This window comes from Grammomys surdaster, unplaced genomic scaffold (genome assembly GCF_004785775.1).
Source record: "Grammomys surdaster isolate TR1022 unplaced genomic scaffold, NIH_TR_1.0 126398, whole genome shotgun sequence".
NCBI classification, from domain to species: domain Eukaryota; kingdom Metazoa; phylum Chordata; class Mammalia; order Rodentia; family Muridae; genus Grammomys; species Grammomys surdaster.
The window spans coordinates 4,748,034-4,770,296 of NW_021621192.1; the positions used below are offsets into that span (position 1 = coordinate 4,748,034).

The 22,263-nt window shown below is 37.9% G+C and overlaps 1 pseudogene; it reads left to right on the top strand.

The window, feature by feature from the left end:
• Positions 1 to 21,562, top strand: part of LOC114614672 — a 158,322-nt pseudogene extending 136,760 nt beyond the window's left edge.
• Positions 21,563 to 22,263: the final 701 nt, after the last annotated feature.

Genomic DNA, 22,263 nt, shown 5'->3' on the forward strand with positions numbered 1-22,263 from the left:
CTGGCAATGTCAACTGTGTGTGATGTTGTTTTCATGAGTGACACATTCCTTTCACAATAGAGTCATGAATAAAACGGAAGTGAATTAATTTGCTAAATTCACACAATTGATGTATACCTAAATTAATATTCAAATATGGAATTTGGATTAAAAAGAAGGTAGTTAGTTTGACTATATTCTACTGATGCATATAGTTATTTAAGGCTTTATTAAGAAATATGTAATTCCATGATACAGTAATACTTTATTCTTGAGATGTGAGCGGGAAATTTGTGTTAAACACTTGATTGTTGCCTTCTCTTGGTAAGTTTTATTTTAGAGAGTCACTAATATATCTCCAAACCAATTCACACCATATTTTGAAATGTTTATAGATTAAAAGACGTAATGAAAAGAACCACCATTTTTTCCACTATTTGATGATTAGAATTCCAATAAGCTCTCAACAATTTTCAAAGTATCCTTTTGCCAATTAGTTCTTTGAAACAGAATCTAACTCTGTAGCCCAGGTTGGCCTGAAATTCACTATGTATGAAATTCACAGGCTAGTCCTCCTGCCTTAGCCTTATGAATGTTGGGAGGATAGATGTGTACCACCATGCCCAGATCCAAATTGCCTACTTGGTGATTTCCTGTACATTTGGTCAAATAATGCAAATGGATCTTAGGGTCGACTGCCAACTTAATCACCCATCTACTGGCTGTTAAAAAGGGAGTGAAATTAAAAAAAGCAAACAAACAAACCAAGCAAACAAAGAAACAAACAAAAAAAAAACCCACTCGGCATGCCCAGACTGTTACATTTCTCATAGATATGTATTTTAACAATCCCAGAAGGCATAACCATTTCTGAGTATTCTCCACGTATCAGGTGAGAAGTCAGAGATGTAGGCAATGAGATGGTTGTGTAATCTCTGGTAGAGAAAGGACACTTTACTCATTTTAGTCTGATGTTAAATCTCTTGCGTTTAGTATCGAAGCAATTGATTTTCTTAAAAAAAATGGCACCAGTGACTGTGGATGGCTGAAGGACGATTTGTCAGAATTAGGAGCAGTGGGTCAAGAACATTTTAAGTATCTTTAAAGAACATATACATTACTGTTGGCAACAAGAAAAAGGCTAGCTTTGTAATGTAGTGTGCTGTTAAATACAGAGTGAGATTGTTTCAGGTAACTAATTTCACTGTCCTATCTCATGGTCATTCTCTACTCCTTTGTTAGCCAGGCTAGATTTAAATCCAGCTAGGTGTAGTGAGAATGTTGTTGAGTGGGTGAGTAAAGGCAGATAAAGTTCTAGCTTCATTCTTTTCCAGAAATGCCCTAGGGTGGATATAGGAGATACTGAGATCAGATAATGATAAGTCATATTATACAAGACTGATGTGGATTTGCTTTATTGCTTATATTATGTTGATTTGCTCCCAAAATTACATGGGAATTTGCATGTCGGCATGTAGGATGCTGAGGGTCCCTGCCCAAAGTTGGCCTTGATTGGTAAATAAAATTGCTGCTGGTAACCAATGGCTAGGTAGAGAAACAGAGGCAGGACTTTTAGGATCCCTGGGCAAGAAACGCAGGAGGAGAAGAAGGCATCAAGCCAGGAAAGGAGAAGGTCCAGGCCTGAAAAGTATAGGACAGAGAGACAGAAAGACTGACAACATGTAAGATGTTGGGGATGGTGGCACAGGTGGACTGCAGGCCTCAGACTGGAATGGCCAAGAAGGAATATAGGTTTAGTATATATAGGTTTAATATTTAAGAAATATAGGTTTAATATTTAAGGCATATTAAACATAAAGGTGCATGCGTGCGTGCATGCATTGGTGCATGTGTGTGTGTGGTGTGATCTGAGAATCCAGAGCACTGTGGCATGTAGTGAGGAACACACGCTGCCTCTAGGGAGTACAGCAGATTAATCAACTACAGCAACAATAGACAGGACTTTTTGATGCCTGAAAGTCATCAGTAAAGCTGTAACTTTCCCTAAATGGATTCTTTAGTAGAGTAAATCAAGTTGTTTTCATTAACAGAAGGAAAATTGCTTACTTTTTACGTTATCTAATTCTAAAAGAACTTTGTCTTTGCTATTTCTTGTAACAGAAATTTGAAAAATAAGTATGTGCCGTGAACATAACAATTCATTTCAGAACAGAAGTCAGAAAGCAGAGTTCTAGCCCCCTTGGGTTGTAGAAGTCCCTGGTGCTTCAGAGCTGGCACTGATCCCCATGACTGCCATTTCTCAGTGATTTCCCTTTGGTAGTAATTTCCAGGGTCAGTTATTGTTTGTAAAATGCCCTTTATTTTGTGCCTTGAAAAAAATCTATTTGTTGTTTCATGATGTTTGAAAGATTAAACAAATCTATTGAGTAAATTTTGATTCTGGGTCAAATAGCTTCTTAAAGTGTATTTAATGATGTTCCAGATTTTTGCCCTTATCCTGTGTTTATAACTGAAGCTGAATCACTCATTGATAGCATTGTCCTCCAGGATTCTACAACGGTGGGATTTGAGCTATGCTTACATTAGTGATATAATAATCACTCTGTGTCACAGTGCTATGGTGTTATAAAATATCTCTTGTATGATTGGGGAGCTGCTCAATTTTAATTTAACTAACTTTAGTTCACATTTAAACATCATGCAGATACTTTGTTGGGTAGTACGTTTCTACACAATACATTTTAAAAATTGAATAAAGTTTTGAACTCTTCTGGTGCCTTTTTTTTTTTTTAAAGGTAAGCAGATTAGCAAGTCTTGGCATAGAGAAGAAATGCAATTGGAAAAGCCCGATATTTCAGGGCAAAGTGTTCATTTATCTTTAGTAAGATGTAACTTTGAAACTTTGATGCTGTTGGCACTCAGTAAAGTCTCAATTTCTACACTCAGGAAATGGCGTGGATTCACATGGAAGGCATCAAGAGAACAGCCTGGCATTTTGGTCTGTGCTTAAACAGTCCTGCCTCAGGAGCCCGGTGAAGTCCTAGAGTATCCTCTTCGCAGATCTGCGATCTGTTCTGAGAGAGGAACAGATGCGTCTTCCCGTCGAGTGCAATCAGTGCGGTTCAGGCAGTAGAAGGCTATATTCATATTTCTTTCCCAGTGCTGAGTACATCAGCTGTGCTCTTAAACCACTCTTCTCAACTGCGAGCATCCCGCCGTTGAAAACTGGCTTCTGTTTGGGCCAGATTTTAAGTTAGACCAGGAGCTAATTGTCGAGATTTCTTTTAGTGACTTTCATTGTTTTTACCGGTTTTAACGCAGGGCTTTAAGGCATGCTAGTAATTTTATTTTAAGATGTGTTTTTCAAGCATTTCTATTTGTATGAAGAAAATTGTTGTTTTCTTTTTGTTCTTTTGAAAGTGGGGGATGATTTTTCAATTAAAATAAAGCTGTGCTTTGTTTTCCGAGATGAGGTTAAACTTAAAGACAAAAACCACATAGTACATCAAAACCAAACCAAACCAAACCAAACCAAACCAAACCAAACCAAACCAAACCAAACCAAACCAAACCAAACCAAACCAAACCACAACAGCAACAATAAAAACCCCTACCAAATTATACCAACAATTACCATAAAAAGATGCACAAATCTTAAACAAAGATATTAGAATACTGAACATGAACATATTTTTCCTGGACCACTATGGATAAACAAACAACTAGTTTTCTAAAACTCCATTGTTCATATTAATTCTGGATACAAGTTCTTAGTCATATAACTGTATTGCCAATTTTTTCACAGTCTATACTTCATTGTACACACACATATATTTTCTTAATGGTGTGTCTCAAATAAAGCAATCGATTTTTAATCTGATGAAATCCACTTTATCATGATTTGCTTATTATTATATATCTTACCAAGTCTAAGAAATGTTTGTTGCTCTAAAAATCATGAAGATTTTTTTACTCTTGTGAAAGCACCAGTTTTAACTTTTGCATTTAGATATTACAACTTTGCTACTTAAAAAGTAAATCTAAGAACTAACTCCTCAACAGAAACAGCAGAACTGATTATATACCTTACCAAGTAAGTATAAGAATATCAAATAAGAATACAAAAAATACAGAATATAAACTAAACACTTTCTGAAACATAAGAGTTTCTTGGCCCTTGTTGCAAAGATGAAGAATACCAGGAAATCTCTTCAAGACTTGTAGAAGTTCAAATATGTACAACTATTTTGGAAAATATGTTAGCAGTCTTGTCAAGTGAAACGTACTTAATTGACGAAGAAATCCCATTCATATGTATTTAAACACAAAGATCAGCACAAGTGTTGTCATGATGGTTTGAGCATCACAACCTCAATCTAAAAACATGCAGTTGTTAGCTGCTAAATGGTTAAATGAATTGATATATTCTTTAACAAAAGACAAAGTAATGACACATGCTATAATACAAATCAATGCCATACTAAGTAAAATAATACAGATACGGAAGAAGAATAATGTGATATACATTATAGAAACTGGATACTTGTAGTGATTGCAGGTTGCTGATTGGATGCATCCCATGGCTGTGTACCAAATAATGGCTAAAACATTCTATGTATTCATTAAGATGATGCTTACCTATGAGTTCACATCTGTCAAAGTTCATTATTAATATTCTACAAATATGTGGATTTTATCATGTTTAACTATCACACAGCTAACTTTTAACATAGTCAACTGTATTATCATTGAAAAAACCAACTTCAAAACTTCATTTTATTTCACAGTTTTGATGAAATTATTAAGCCATTATTACAATGGATCGACGTTCTATTTGTAACATACAATGGCATTAATATGTAACTGACATCATTTAAACACTGGCAAATTTTACAGTTAATGGAGCCAGCACATTAGCAGCTATCATTTCATATTTCATAGGTTTTAATAAAAGAGTGGAATTAATTTAGAAGAAGAATCTTTGTATCATAATGAAAAGTTATGCTTGAAAGAGTTGTACAGAGAGGTACATGGCGAACTGTTGACATTGAATCTGTTTTTCCTAAAGTAGCTACTAACTTTTGAAATGAGTGTCGGTTTTGAATTCAAACGTAGGTGGAGGACACTGACAGGTTTTGCAGATTGTATGCATATCATCAAGTTTCCTGAGAAAAAGTACTTCGGTACTTGTGTAACAAAGTAAACACAATCTTGTGCCATTTTGGCTCATCATTAATAAAGCAGTTTCTTGAAAAAAAAATAAACTAAAATGCATGGCCAAGCAGCTAAATCAGTATACAGTCAGTTTTGCACTGCTGGCTGCTGGGTTCATGGTTCATCGTTTATGCCCAGAAGAAGTCAGCTTGCTTTTGTTATGAGTTGCATCAGCTTTGAGGAGGATCTTCTGAATCTCAGATGGATGCTGCCTTGAGACAGGGTGCAGTTTTATATCCCTTCTCAAGGTAAAAATCAAGGCTGTCTTGATGGGCATGCAGGCACATTCTTGGAAGGCAGGATGTTTGGAGCGATTCTGCTTGGGTATAAACACTTAATTGTTGCCCTCTTGAAATTCCTCATAATTTCACCATTGAAACTGTACTTTGTGTGAAAGAAAAGTTCAAGGGAATAAAGAGGCACGAATATCAGCCAAGGAGTGAAAAAATAATGTAAGAACCTCACGGCGCATCTTTCTACACATGGCAGAATGATACGGTGTGTTTTTCTCCCAATCATACTTGCTACAGGCAGCCTGCTTTTATAGGCTGAGGGGTGGTCTAGAGAGGATGCTGTATTTCCAGTGCTGCTCACTTGCTTGCGTCTTTAAGCGTCCCCATGTATTAGCTGTGTAGCTACGTGGAGAGCTGTAGAGCCGTGTTTCTGAGTTCACATGCTCTGGGAAGGGATCGCTGTATTGCAAATAAACTGTCCATATTTTCAAAATGCGTTAGCCCACAGCTCCATATCCATTCTCGTTAAATCGAAACAGGTTGTTTTGAATGTGTAAGTAGCACAGATGTATTGCAAAGAAAAGGAATACAGAAGTACATGAAACATAAAGGTTGAAGCCCTGTTCTTCACTTTCTCTTCCCTACAATTCCACTTCCCAGAGGAAACTGTGGTTAATGTTTCTTTAGCTCCCCTTTTGGGATGTAGCTTACTGTGTGCACCTCATCTTATCCTGTAGTTTGCTTTTTAACTTTTGGCAAAGCATTTTTCAATGTCAATATATACATATTTAATTTAATTTATGGCTAGACTACATTGTTTGAGATGTCTCCAAATTGGCTACTTAGAGGTTGTTTTTTTTTAAAACATAGATAACCTGCAATGAACAGATCTGTATTTTTTTCATGTATCATTTATAATAAACTCAAAGGACATAAAATGATGTAATAGATAATAAATGCATGGGATGCATTTATTTATTTTTGGTGAATATTAGCTGTCATCAGGGAATCAAGAGCTATACTTCTGCATGATGTCTGTCTACTTGCTAATGGCTGCTGTAGGGTAATTCACAAGCTCTGAAAATAAAAGTTCTCATTGCTGAGGATGATACCATACTCATAATCCTGAGCTTACTTTGTTGCAAAAGAAGGGATTCAAGGATGAGCTTCTGCTTTCTGCTCTTTCTTGAATTCCTGCCTTAGGGTAAGAGATCAGAAACTCTCCTGTTGAGTTGCCCTAACAATATTTCAGGAGCAGCAGGAAAGCTGAATTTTCTGTGCCTAAGGCATCCCTGGTTTTTCTGAGAAGTGAGATTAGAAGAATTATAGCCTAAAAGGTGTTTTTTGTCATCCAAAGATGCATCTTCTGACTCCACACGAGAGAGGGCCTCATTAAGGCTGCTGTGGTCCAGGCCTGGAAGGAGAAGATTGACAGTTATTTTGGTGAGGAAGGCTGACAGTCAGATTTGGGCTTTTTTTTTTTTTTTGAGAGTGTTGCTTTAACATTCAGCCCCAACCTTCCCGGAGCTGTCTATTGCTACTCTCTTGCACGTTGCTGGCCTATGCAGCATTAGCCTTCTCTGACCACAGCTCTGTCCACTTTTTACCATGCTTAGTTCAACACTACCTGTAGCCCTACATAGTACCAAAAAACTGAAGATGTTCTCTCTGGACACTCGTGTGCCTTTCCAGAAATCAATTTGAAATCTCAACAACTTGTAGGCTTCCCACCTTCCTCACTGTCAGTCTGGGTGCAGACTAGATAATTCGGAGAAGACCTGTATTCATTTTTTTTTTCTTTTCTGTCTAAGATTTTCTCCAGTTCTCTTTAGAGACTCAAGTTTTGTGTACTTAAGGGCTCATATGAATACATGTTCATATGGGTGTATATGAATGTGTGGATGCATATGTACATGCATGTGTGCATGTGCGTATGTACGTGCGTGCATGCGTGTGTGTATGTGTGTGTGTGTGTGTGTGTGCATATCTCTGTAGGCCAGAGGTCAAACTTTGATGCTATTCTGTAGAAGCCATCCGTATTGGGTTTTTGTTATTATTGTTGGCTTGTTTTGTTTTCTGTCTTGAGTTCTGTTTTCATTTTGAGACATGGTCTCAATACATAGTATTGACCTCACTTAGTAGGTTAAGGTGGTTGGTCATTGAGCCCGAGTAGTCTGCCTCTCTCCTATCTCAGGGTTGGCACTACAAGTATGTACTACTGTATCTGGCTTTTTTTTTTCTTTGTGGGTTCTGGAAATCAAACTCAGCCTTCAGGCTTGCATGGCAAACATTTTACCAATTGAGTCATGTCCCTAGCCTCGGTATCAAAGTGTTAAATCAATAGACTTAAGTAAAATGTGACTTTATTGTAAGCAGGAAAGGAAACTTTTGCACTTGGGGAAGGAGGACCATGGCAAAAGGGAGGAGGATGCTTGGCCACAGGGTTTCAGAGGCTGGTCTGAAAGGAGCCACTGTTTAGAGAGAGGAATACACAAAGCTTCACAGAACCAGGAGTGCAAAATAGGATCCTGGTGTGCCTATGTGAAGATTAGAATGCTCACACCAAAATGAGGATCCTCTGGAAAGGTCATTACTAAGGAGTTCTGCACTGCTTTCAGGCCAGGATGGATCAACAACCAAAGGTCTGCAGGAAAATTCACCTATGCCAGACAAAGAAGGAATTCAGAGGCCTTATGTCTGGCTTTTTCCATGGGTGAAGGTTGGGGCATTTTTAAGTGTTAGTTAATTCATTTGGGAAAGAACGTTCTTTTTGCAATAAAACATTTTCTAGAACACAAAAAATAGATGAATCTCTTTAACTATCACTATTTTAAATGTTATTGGAGTTGTTAGAGTTAAAGCCTGGGCTGTAACAGCCATAACAAATTCAGTTCTGTCACTTGCCCTTGATAGATCTAAGTTTTTCTGTAATAACTTCCTCTTGTGTGTGTGTATCACAATAACACATATATGTATATCTGATGAAATACATATATATATATATTTATATGTTATCTGTTTGTATTGTTAATTTTAACATGTTATTACCACATGTAGCAATATATAGTAGGTATATGCATTGCTAATTGGTATTAGGCCTCCCTAGTCCATTCTTTACATTTGTTAGTGAAAATGATCTTATCTCCTTTGTGTAACAAGCCCCTAAACTTTGTAGGGGCGGAGTAGACTCCCAGACCTTAGCATAACTGAAGCCATGGCAGAAACCCATTCAGGCTGTAGGACCCATACGTGTAGAAAACACCACCTGCTAAACAGGAACCTAGTCTGCAGAAATAAAGGCTAAGCCAATGGTCCCAGGATGTGATTGGGGATGTTCCTAAGTGCAGTAGCCTTTCATTTAGGCTTCTATGGTTCTGTTTCTTGTTAACTGTTCTTGATGACTGAAGTATGTCAACCCAGGGTGTGGTTTTTGTGCTTAAAAAGCCAAGAACTGTAGGGCTCAGGGCTGCATGATTTGAACAAGTTTTTGTGAAGCTTCTGGCTAACTGTAAGGACTTTCTATGCCACTTTAAGAGTCTGCGTGTACAGTCAAATGTTAGACAGAGCTCAGGGAACTCCACAGAACAGGAAGAGGAAGGATAGTAGGAGCCAGAGGATCAAGGACACCAAGAGAACATAACTCATAGAATCAACTAAGCAGGTCTCACAGGGGCTCAGAGACTCAAGTGACAATCAAGGAGACTGCATGGGTTTATGCTATGTCCTCTATACATATATTAATGGTTGTTTTGTTTGAGATTTTTCTGGGACTCCTAACAGTGGGAGTGGGGGTGTTCATGACTCTTACCTGCTCTTAGGACCCTTTTCCCCATATAGGTTGGGAGGCTTGCTCTTTTCTGAAGGGAAATAGAGAAACACTGAATCTGGGGAGAGGGAAGGTGGTGGTGGTGGGATTGGAAGGAGTGGAGGGATAGGAGGCTGCTGTTGGGATATATTGTACGAGAGAATAAAAAATAAAAAATAAAAAATAAAAAATAAAAAATAAAAAAAATCTGTGTGTTCCTTAAAGGAATTGCCTCACAACATTTTCTTATTATTTTATTTAGAAACTTTTTTCAATGTTACTATTGTCTTATTCATATATTTATAACTTGAAGGATTATCAAGGAATGGTGGGCATTTTTCTGTTATTTATATCTATGATTCTTTTATCTAGTTGATGATATGAATTAGAACTTAATTTTTTGATATTTATTCAATCATTGTTCCTTAAATGATCTCTCTTCTCTACATCTCAGGAGTAATTTTTTCTTTTGTTTATTTATTTATTTATTCTTTAATCTTTTTGTACACTCCAGACTTTATCACCCTTCTGGCCCACGCTCTGTTCCACATCTCGTACCTCCTCCCTCCTACCTCCATTTCCTAGAGGATGTCCCTGCCCACCCACCCCCACCCCACCAGACCTCCCAACTTCCTGGGGTCTCAAGACAGTTTTCTTATTCTTATTTTCTTCTTTGTTATAGGCAGTTCTCAAAAGCCTGGCAATGTTGCTTGTTTATATTTATGAGTAAAGCAATGAAGACAATGCTCCTGCCCCACCACAGGGGGATTAGCTTTGCATCAGTCCTCTCCTGAAGGATTAGAGAGCAGCAGCAGCAGTAGGAGCTGGCTGTTTCCTTGTGTCTCTCCATGTGCTAGGATGTCTTGTCTTGGAATTTTTAAGTTTCGTCATGGGGAAACGTTTCCATTCACTCCAGGTGTTAATTTCATTTTTTATATACATTTTTTGCAATGTGTCTTCTTTCTTTCACTTTCAGAATAGAATTCTTACCACTTGCTTGCTAAGTACTTTGAATATCCTCCCTATATACACTTTAGGATCCCACATGTGTATCGTTCCGTAAGCGTCCTGAGCGAGGCTTCTATTCTTGGCTCCTTTGGCTAGAGATGTTCCTTTGAATGTACTACTCTTGTCTCCTTGAATCCTTTTCCTCTAATTGGAATTTATACTTTTAAATCACTATACATTTGTTGCCTAGGGTTTGATGAGGGGAAAAAAGATAACGGTAGGCAGTTTTGGATGTACTTTTTGGTATTTCAAATCTTTATTTTCTCAATCTCTTTCTTTCTTTCTTTCTTTCTTTCTTTCTTTCTTTCTTCCTTCCTTCCTTCCTTCCTTCCTTCCTTCCTTCCTTCCTTTCCATCACCAGTCTATCTAGTCTAGTTAAAACTCCATTTAGTTTTAGCATTCATTAATTACAGCTGTCCAGAAACTCACAGGAAAACCTTACAGATGCATGGTATGAAGGAGTTAACAAGATACCCTACAACATGCTGTTTGATGTGCTGTTTTTGAATTAAAACAGTCTCAATATCATAATGACCTTCAGGCTCTTTCATAAAAGCAAGAGATGGAGACTGGAGATGAAATTGTAATGTGAAAGGTATCATTTATGAACCAAAAGGAAAACAGCTAAAATTTTTTGAGATACGCTCTTGATAAGTATCTCTGGCTGGCTTTGAACTTGTAATTTCCTAGCATCTGACACCTGGCAACAAACTATACTATATTTGAAAATAGCATTCTTATCAACAGTGATGGAAAGCTGAATCCTGGAACATTTTGCATAAACACACCTTGTGAAATTCACACTTACCTTATTTGTCATTTCTCTTCCCCAATACCTCAGCTTTTTACTTTGTCACACTTGATACCAGTATTATGTGTCCAGTGTATAAGTGACTGAATCCAACAGCCTCTAGATACCTGATTTCCTTATGATGGATTTCATACCATTTATAAGACGTTAAACAAATTTATATGCTTTTATCCTGTTTTTGATTCTTGGGCCTACCTGGGACCCCAAGAGAATTGGGGTTGTTTTGTAATCCCTATATTTGTTGTCTGTTGATTTTCCTTAAAATACATGATAATATTATGTTATCATCAACATTGATATCATTTGTTGTCCTATGTGGGTATTACGTATGTTTTCAGTAACATTCTCAAGCCTGAGACACTTTGTTCTTCATGTCCTTATTACAGTGTTCCCATCCTGTAAAAGGCAATGTACTGGTAATGAGAAGTCTTTAGCTCTGATTAGTGGTTTTAGTGTTTTCTTGCTGTGTGCTTTGAACACTCTGTTCAACATCATTTAGCTTCTAGAATCACTGGATCAAAAAACCACTTTAAAGTCTTTTCATTATTAGGGTTTTGCACTTCACTAATTTTGAACAAGATAGGAACTTAGCCTGAGTTCTGTAGGCCATCCAGATACCAAGAATTATGCCTGAATCTGGAAGACAGTAGATAGTCAGTAATTTCCATGCATGAAAACAGCTAAGATTAAAATTTATATTTATTCAATCAATCAATGAATAAGTTGTTTAGATAGTACTTCGTTTGTGCCAGACACAATCCGAGTTGGGGGAAAAACAGTAAATCTTTATGTAACATGCCTTCTAGAGGGGAACAAGATGAGTAGCAAAATGTGTACTTAAAGTAATCCTGTTCTTCTGGTCAAGAAGCATAAGACCTGTGCCAAGAGCAGCCCTAAGGCTTCAGCTCTGCACCCAACCCCCTAAAACCCAGAGGAGGCTGGACTCCCAGGAGCTCTAACACATAGGAACATAGGATAATAGGATCACAGGATCTCAGGAGCTTGGGCACACCAGGGTTTCAGGAACCCAGAAGCAGCCTGACTCCCAAGACCTATCACAACCAGGGTCTCAGGATCACAGGATCACAGAGACAGCTAGACTCTGAGGAATTCTTACACAACCAAGATAACAGAACAGACAGGCTCCAGTCAGAGACAGTGAGTGTAGGTAGCACTAGAGTTAACCAGATGGTGAAAGGCAAGCACAAGAACTTAAGCAATAGAAACCAAAGTTACTTGGCATCATCAGAAGCCAGTTCTCACACCATAGCAAGTCCTAAATACCCGATGAAACCAGAAAAATAAGATTCGGATTTAAAATCACTTCTCATGATGATGATAGAAGACTTTAAGAAGGATATAAATAATTCCCTCAATGAAATAAAGGGGAACACATGTAAACCAGGAGAAGCCCTTAAAAAGAAAACACAAAAATCCTTTAATGATTTACAAAAAAACACACAACCAAACAGGTGAAGGAATTGAACAAAATGATTCAGGACATAAAAATGGAAGTAGAAACAATAAAAAAAAATCACAAATGGAGACTATCTTGGAAATAGAAAACCTAGAAAAGAGATCAGGAGTCATGGATGCAAGCATCACCAACAGAATACAAGAGATAGAAAAGAGAGTCTCAGGTGCAGAAGATACCATAGAAAACTTTGACACAACTGTCAAAGAAATTACAAAATGCAAAAAACTCCTAACCCAAAACATCCAGGAAATCCAGGACACAATGAGAAGACCAAAGGATATTAGGTATAGAAGAAAGCAAAGAGTCCCCACTTACAGGGACAGTAAATATCTTCAACAAAATTATAGAAGAAAACTTCCCTGACCTAAAGAAAGAAATGCCTATGAACATAGTAGAAGCCTACAGAACTCTGAATAGACTAGATCAGAAAAGAAATTCTTCCCCCCCATCACATGATAATCAAAACACTAAATGCACAAAACAAAACAAAAAAAGGATATTAAAAGCAGTAAGGGAAAAAGGTCAAGTAACATATAAAGGCAGACCTATCAGAATTACACCAGACTTCTCACCAAAGACTATAAAAGCCAGAAGATCCTGGACAGATGTCATACAGACCCTAAGAGAGAAAACAAATGCTAGTCCAGGCTACTATATCCAGCAAAACTCTCAATTACATAGATGGAGAAACCAAGATATTCAATGACAAAACCAAATTTACACAATATCTTTCCACAAATCCAACCCTACAAAGGATAATAGAGGGAACCCACCAACACAAGGAAGGAAATTTTATCCTAGAAAAAGCAAGAAAATAATCTTTTTCCAACAAACCCAAAAGAAGATAGCCACACAAACATAACTCCACCTCTAATAACAAAAACAACAGGAAGCAACAATCACTTTTCCTTATCATCTCTTAACATCAATGGACTTAATTCCCCAATAAAAAGACACAGACTAATGGACTGGATAAGTAGACAGGACCCAACATTTTGCTGCACACAGGAAACACACCTCAGTGACAAAGACAGACACTATCTCAGACTAAAAGGCTGGAAAACAATTTTCTAAGAAAATGGTCCCAAGAAACAAACTGGAGTAGCCATTCTAATATTGAATAAAATTGACTTTCAACCAGAACTTATCAAGAAAGATAAGAATGGACACTTCATACTCATTTAAGGAAGAATCAACTAAGATGAAATCTCAGTTATGAACATCTACGCACCAAATGAAAGGTCACCCACATTTATAAAAGAAACTTCACTAAAGCTCAAAGCACACATTGCACCTCACACAATAATAGCGGAAGACTTCACCACCCCCCTCTCAGCAATGGCCAGATCATGGAAACACAAACTAAACAGAGACACAGTGAAACTAAGAGAAGTTATAAATCAAATGGATTTAGCAGATATTTATAGAATATTTCATTCAAAAACAAAAGAATACACCTTCTTCTCAGAACCTCATGGTACCTTCTCCAAAACTGACCATTTATTTGGTCACAAAACACACCTCAACAGATAAAATAAAATTGAAATAATTCCATGCATCCTGTCAGATCACCATGGATTAAGACTGGTCTTCAATAATGATAAAATCAATGGAAAGCCCACATACATGTGGAAACTGAACAATGCTCTACTCAATGATAACTTGCTCAGGGAAGAAATAAAGAAAGAAAGTAAAGACTTTTCAAAATTCAATGAAAATGAGGACACATCATACCAAAACATGTGGGACACAATGAAAGCAGTCCTAAGAGGAAAACTCATAGCTCTAAGTTCCTACAAAAAGAAACTGGAGAGAACACACACTAGGAGCTTGACAGCACACCTGAAAGCTATAGAACAAAAAGAAGCAAATACACCCAAGAGGACTAGACAGCAGTAAATAATCAAACTCAGGGCTGAAATCAACCATTTAGGAACAAAAAGAACTATACAAAGAATCAACAAAACAAGGAGCTGGTTCTTTGAAAATATCAACAAGATAGATAAACCCTTAGCCAGACTAACCAGAGGGCACAGAGATCGTATCCAAATTAACAAAATCAGAACTGAAAAGGGAGTCATAACAACAGAAACTGAGGAAATTAAAAAAAATCATCAGATCCAACTACAAAAGCCTATATTCAACAAAACTGGAAAATCTGGATTAAATGGACAATTTTTCTAGACAAATATCGGGTACCAAAGTTAAATCAGGAGCACATAAACCATATAAATAGTCTTGTAACCCCTAAAGAAATAGCAGCAATCATTAAAAGTCTCCCTGCCAAAAAAAGTCCAGGACTAGATGGTTTTAGTGCAGAATTCTATCAGACCTTCAAGGAAGACCTAATTCCAATTCTCTATAAACTATTCCACAAAATAGAAACAGAAGGAACATGACCCAATTTGTTCTAAGAAGCCACAATTACACTCATACCTAAACCAAAACAAGACACAAAAAAGGAAACAGAACCTCAGACCAATGTCCCTTATGAATGTCAATGCAAAAATACTAAATAAAATTCTTGCAAACCGAATCCAAGAACACATCAAAACAATCATCCACCATTGTCAAGTAAGCTTTATCCCAGGAATGCAGGGATGGACCAATATTTGGAAATCCATCAAAGTGATCCACTATATAAACAAACTCAAAGGGAAAAAACCACATGATCATCTCACTAGATGCTGAGAAAACATTTGACAAAATTCAACATCCCTTCGTGGTAAAAGTCTTGGAAAGAACAGGAACCCAAGGCCCATACCTAAACATAGTAAAAGCAATATACAGCAAGCCAGTAGCCAATGTCAAACTAAATGGAAAGAAACTTGAAGCATTCTCACTAAAATCAGGTACTAGACAAGGCTGCCCACTCTCTCCCTACCTATTCAATACAGTACTGGAAGTTCTAGCCAGAGAAATTAGACAACAAAAGGAAGAAAAAGCGATACAAATAGGAAAGGGAGAAGTCAAAATTTCACTTTTTGCAGATGATATGATAGTATACTTAAGTGACCCTAAAACTTCCACCAGAGAACTCCTAAACCTGATAAACAACTTCAGTAAAGTGGCTGGATATAAAATCAACTCAAACAAATCAGTAGCTTTCCTCTACTTGAAGGATAAACAGGCTGAGAAAGAAATTAGGGAAATGATACCCTTCAGAGTAGTCACAAATAATATAAAATACCTTGGTGTGAATCTAACCACGCAAGTGAAAGATCTGTATGACAAGAACTTCAAGTCTCTGAAAAAAGAAATTGAAGCAGATCCCAGAAGATGGAAAGATTTCCCATGCTCATGGATTGGCAAGATTAATATAGTAAAAATGGCCATTCTGCCAAAAGCAATCTACAGACTCAATGCAATCCCCATCAAAATTCCACATCAATTCTTCATAGAGGTAGAAAGAGCAATTCTATTTGCAAATCCATTTGGAATAACAAAACACCCAGGATAGTGAAAAGTATTCTCAACAGTAAAATAATTCCTGGGGAAGTCACCATCCCTGACCTCACGCTATACTACAGAGCAATATTGATAAAAACTACATGGTATTGGTACAAAGACAGGCAGGAAGATCAATGGAATAGAATTGAAGATCCAGAAATGAACCCACACACCTATGGTCACTTGATTTTTCACAAAGGAGCTAAAACTTTCCAGTGGAAAAAGGACAGTATTTTCAACAAATGGTGCTGGTTCAACTGGAGGTCAGCATGTAGAAGAATGCAAATTGATCCATTCTTATCTCCTTGTACAAAGCTCAAGTCCAAGTAGATAAAGGACCTTCACATAAAACCAGATACACAGAAACTAATGGAAGAGAAGATGGGGAAGACCCTAGAATACCTAGGCACAGGGGAAAAGTTCCTGAACAGACACCAATGGCTTATACTCTAAGAGCAAGAATCGACACACGGGACCTCAGAACTGCAAAGCTTCTTTAAGGCAAAGGACACTGTCAATAAGACAAAATGGCAAACAAAGGATTGGGAAAAGATCTTTACCAATCCTTTATCTGATAGATGGCTAATATCCAATATATGCAAAGAACTCAAGAAATTAGACTCTAGACAACCAAATAACTCTATTAAAAATGGGGCACTGAGCTAAACAAAGAATTCTCAACTGAGGAAACACGAAAAGCTGAGAAGCACCTAAAGAAATGTTCAATATTCTTAGTCATCAGGGAAATCAAATCGATACAACCCTGATATTCCACCTCACACCAGTCAGAATGCCCGAGATCAAAAACTCAGATGATAGCAGATGCTGGCAAGGATGTGGAGAAAGAGGAACACTCCTCCATTGTTGGTGGGATTATAAGCTGGTACAAGCACTCTGGAAATCAGTCTGGCAGTTCCTCAGAAAATTGGACATAGCACTACCTACAGACCCAGCTATACCACTCTTGGCATATACCCAGAAGATGCTCCAACATATAACAAGGACATATGCTCCACTATGTTCATAGCAGTCTTATTTATAATAACCAGAAGCTGGAAAGAACCCAGATGTCCTTCAACCGAGTAATGGATACAAAAAATGTGGTACATTTACACAATGGAGTATTACTCAATTATTAAAAACAATGAATTCAAGAAATTCTTAGGTAAATGAACTAGAAAATATCATCCTGAGTGAGGTGACCCAATCCCAAAAGAACACACATGGTATGCACTCACTGATTAGTGAATATTGGCCCAAAAGCTCACAATACCCAAGATACAACTCACAGACCACATGAAGACCAAGAAAAAGAAATACCAAAGTGTAGTTACTTCTGTCCTCCTTAGAAGATGCAATCATGAACTGGTCTAGAAATCAATCCAATATTGGAAATAACAATCTTAATTTGGAAGTCTGGTTGTGGATATTTTTGGAGACATATTTGCAAATTAGCTACAAATCTCTAGGATGTTATATTAGCAAGTTGGGCAGGATCTGAATGTCAGACAGGTGTTAGCACATTTGTTAAGTCTCTTTTAATTGTCAAGTTAAAATTACTTTTGTTTCTTCTACAGTATTTAATGTAAGTTGCATTGATTATACACCTTCTAATTGTGTTTGTGTTTTGAGATCTGGCATGTCAGTTATGGAGGCCTATCAACTAGTTTTTGTTTTATTGCCCTGGGTATTACAGAACCTTGGTATTCTAAAAATAGCTTGCAAGTACTGGAAGTAATGAGTCAGGCTTTAAGCAGAAGCAAGAGGGTAGTGGGCTTGATTATTGCTGGTATAACAGCTTTAATTACATTCATTCCTAGCACCACTTCTGCAATTGCTTTGACACAAGAAGTTAAGACAGCTACTTTTGTTAATCATTTAGCAAAAAAGGTTACTAATATGTTGAATATACAAGAGTACTTAGGCATTTGGAAGAATGGATTGATGTTCTTTATTCTATTCAAATTATTGGAAGGAGGTTCAGAATTTAAGTATAAGCAGGCATCTCAAGTGTCATGCCAAATACCATTGGATTCATGTTAGTTCTAAAATTTACCTTGGTAGTCATTATAGTTAGGAAGAAGCCTAAATACACTTGCAGTGTATTAGCATAATTCTAACACCTCTCTGGGTATTTTAATGATACACAGTGAGTTTATGAATTTAAAGAATGCTGCTTTGCTCAGCGTTGATGTGGTAGATAACTGCAGATAAAATTACTCATGGCCTGAAGTTGGTATTTCTATTTTCGTCAAGCTTCAAGAATGGCATATATAGCTTGATCATGCTAGCCCTTTTTGTCCTGGGAATTCTTTTATTCCTGCCTATCGCGTTAAAGCCTGTCTTTAACAACATCAACATGTTGGCAGCCAAAGAACATGGCTTGAACCTGAAAATTAACTCCCAGACAGAGTTATTAAATTAACAGGTTGGCAAGCCAAGAATGGGTAGGTTTCTGCACAGAGCCTTACCAACGTAAGACAGAAATGTATTGCTTTTGATAATGCATATTCCATGATTGGTAAGCAAGGCATTCTTGTAAGATAGACCTAAGACAGGCTCAGTCTTGCTAATGAAATAAAAAAGGGGAGGAGAGGCAGAGAGCTTTTGGGGCTGCTTGGCAAGAATCTGGCATGGGCTAAGGACAAGGAAATGGTCTGCTTGGCAGGAATATGACATTGGCCAAGGACAAGGAAGTGGGTTTCTGGCAGGTATCAGACATTAGGCTAAAACAAAGAAGTAATTTCAGGCAGTAATCTAAATCTTAGGCTAGAATAAAAAAGTAATTTCAGGTAGGAATCTAAATCTTAGGCTAGAACAAGGAAGTAGGCTTCAGACATGAAAATGACCTTGGGATAGGACACGGAAGTAGGCTCAGATACTTTGGTCATCTGGATAAGCCCTTAGAAAAAGGGATCAAGGGAGTGTTCACATAATTGTTTTTAATGCTTTGCTTGTTCTTTGACTATTTGTGTTTATTGTCTTGCTTGTTCCTTGACTATATGCATCTATTGTATTGCTAGACCCTGAACCTAGAACGGACCTTAATACATGCATGTAATCAAAATGGTATAAAAGCAAAAAGGAGGAGGGGGATGGGATAGGAATTTCTAGGAAGGGGAAATGGGGAAAGGAGATGACATCTGTATTGCAAATAAATAAAATATCAAACAAAAAATTAAAAAAATAAAAAAATAAAAATTAAAATAATCCTGATATTCTATAAGTAAGTGAGAAACAGGAGTGTAGGACCCCGAAGGGCTGCTATGCTGTCCGTGTGCTGCTGTCTGCAAAGTAACATTCTGCAGTTTTTCTAAGAACAAAACATCCTGTTGAAGGATGATGCCCCAGGTAGGGAATTTACACTTGACATCCTATTGTCCCCCCTCCCCCTCCCCAGTTGAGTTCCTGTTTTTCCTTGAGTTTGTGTTTTTCCTTCCCTGGCTTGGTGTATATATTGAACCTGCCCAGTAAAAGCTTTGGCATTCTCTCATAACGGATGACCCAAGTCTGAGTCTTTCTTTAATCCCCCAGGCCTACACCCGAGCTTGATATGGTGGGCATCAGCAGAGCTGTCAAGTGGAGGTTCCATCAACATCAGGAAAGAGAGGAGAACCTGAAGGGATTGTTCCTGGAAGAAGCCAATCGGCCAGCTCAGTGAGTGAAACGTATTGGAAAAATGGCATGGGATCAAACTGAAAGTATTAAGTAGCACTAAGAGAGTTTGATCGTTTTGATTGAGCCATGGGAACTAGGAGTTCCTCCCTACAAATAGTGGCCCAGGATGATGCAGCTAAGAAATCCTTGCATGAGGTGGAGAATAGCTCTAGTTCTGAGGATGAGGGAAAAATTTTAGAAAAGGAAAAATTGAAGAAATGCAAGGTCAAAAAATTGGAAGGGAAGCCAGGAAAAGGGGAAGTATGCAAGGTCAAAAAATTGGAAGGGAAGCCAGGAAAAGGGGAAGTGAGAGCAGACGAGCAACTCAGTCCCCTGATGATGGTGGTAGCAGCTGGGATGTCACGATGGGGGCCGGGGGCATTTCTGCTGTAGCAGCAGCAGCAGCGGTGGCAGGCGGCTGCAAGAGCTTCGGAGACTGTGGTCCACACCAGCCGTGTCGAATAAAAACAAGAAAGAGAAAGAACCACCAAAACTAGTGAAAAGTGGAAAAGGTTCAAAAGAAGGACAAGATATAGCAGAAGTAGAGATAGCCAGCAGGAAAAACAGTCTTGGAGCTGGCCAGTCTTCATCTACTAAACTAAAAGTACCAGTCCCTCAGCCAATCATAGTCCCTGTGAAGAAAGACAAATGGCAGAAGTCTTCACTGTTTAATGCCAGCGATAATAGAGAACTGCAAAAATTCCCATCCTTACAAGATGTTCCTCTTGCAGGTCAAGAGAAGCTTTTCATCCAGAAGCTATGTCAGTGTTGTGTCCTCTTTGACTTTGCTTCTGACCCACTGAGTGACCTGAAGTGGAAAGAAGTAAAGCAAGCTGCACTAAGTGAAATGGTGGAACATGTCGCCCACAACTGGAACACAATCACAGAGCCCATTTACCCCGAAGCAGTCCACATGTTTGCAGTTAATAAGTTCCGAACGTTGTCACCCTCCTCCAAACCTACAGGAGCAGAATTAGACGCAGGAGGAGATGAAACGATGCTAGAAGCAGCCTGGCCTAATCTGCAGCTTGTTTATGAAATTTTCTTAAGATTTTTAGAGTCTCCAGATTTCCAGCCCAATATTGCAAAGAAATATATTGATTATAAGTTTGTATTGTAGCTTCTAGAACTCTTTGACAGTGAGGATCCTTGGGAGAGAGATTTTCTGAAAATGACCCTGCACAGAATCTATGTGAAGTTCTTAGTCCTGTGTGCTTACATCAGAAAACAGATCAATAATATATTTTATAGGTTTATCAATGAGACAGAGCACCACAATGGCATAGCAGAATTACTGGAGATCCTGGGAGGTATAATTAATGGATTTGCCTTTCCACTAAAGGAAGAACACAAGATTTTCCTGTTGAAGGTGTTGCTGCCCTTACACAAAGTGAGGTCCCTGAGTGTCTACCATCCCAAGCTGGTGTACTGTTTTATGCAGCTTTTAGAGAAGAACAGCAACACCCTCACTGAACCAGTGGTAATGGCACTTCTCAAATACTGGCCAAAGTCTCACAGTCCAAAAGAAGTAATGTTCTTAAATGAATTAGAAGAAATTTTAGATGTAATTGAACCATCAGAATTTGTGAAGATTATGGAGCCTCCTTTACAAGAGTTAGCCAAATGTGTTTCCAGCCCTCACTTCCAGGTGGCAGAGTGGACACTCTATTACTGAAACAATGAGTTTAATCAGTGACAATGCAGCGAAAATTCTGCCCATCATGTTTCCATCCTTATACCACAACTCAGAGACCTACTGGAACAAGACAATACATGGCTTGATATACAGTGCTTTGAAATTCTTCATGGAGATGGACCAGAAACTCTTTGATGACTACACCCAGCAGTTCAAAGCATAAAAACTCAAAGAGAAGCTAAAAATGAAAGAGTGAGAAGCATGGGCTAAAATAGAAAATCTAGCCAAAGCGAATTCCCAGGTACTAAAAGAGAGTAACTTGGGAGTGTGACACCTCCTAAGAAAGAGATGAAAATTTAGACCTTGAAAATGAGAGGGGGCAGGTTAGAAAAGCAGTTGTCTTCTCTCAGACTGTGTTAGCAAAAGAGAAAGAAAAGACTGTTTCAGAGCCCTCCTGGAATATGTCCTGCTTTCTCTCTTGCTCTTACTGAAGAAATCCTTAGTTCTGCTTTTCCTGACTATTGTCTGTCCTTGGTGCGCCAATCTGTTAATTGCCTGTTTTTGTTTCATTGTTTTATGTTAAAAATGTGTTTATTGGGTATGATTAAAAATTCAACTTTGATAGTAGAAATTTGATTTAACTAGTAATTCAGGGCTGGAGAGATGGCTCAGCCATTAAAGGCCAGGTTATAGTGGAAAGAGCACATTTAACTTTGAAAAATTATCTTGAAAAAACAAAAAAGTGGGAGTTTACCTTACCTCATGCAAGATTATCCTTTATTTTATATATTTTAAATTTTTTATTAGTGGATAAGGATACATTGTCTGCAGCAGACAGACATTGGAAATGAGCCCAGAAGGCACTGGGCTTAGTGAAATGGAAAGAATTGTCATCAGGTGTATGGAAAGGCCCTGACCCTGTATTAGTCAGGGTGAGAGGTTCTGTTTGTGTTGTTTCTAAAGATGCTGAAAGTCCTGATTGGATTTCTGAGTGTTGTGTGTACCCTGTCACTATGCAGCCTCACCCAAGTG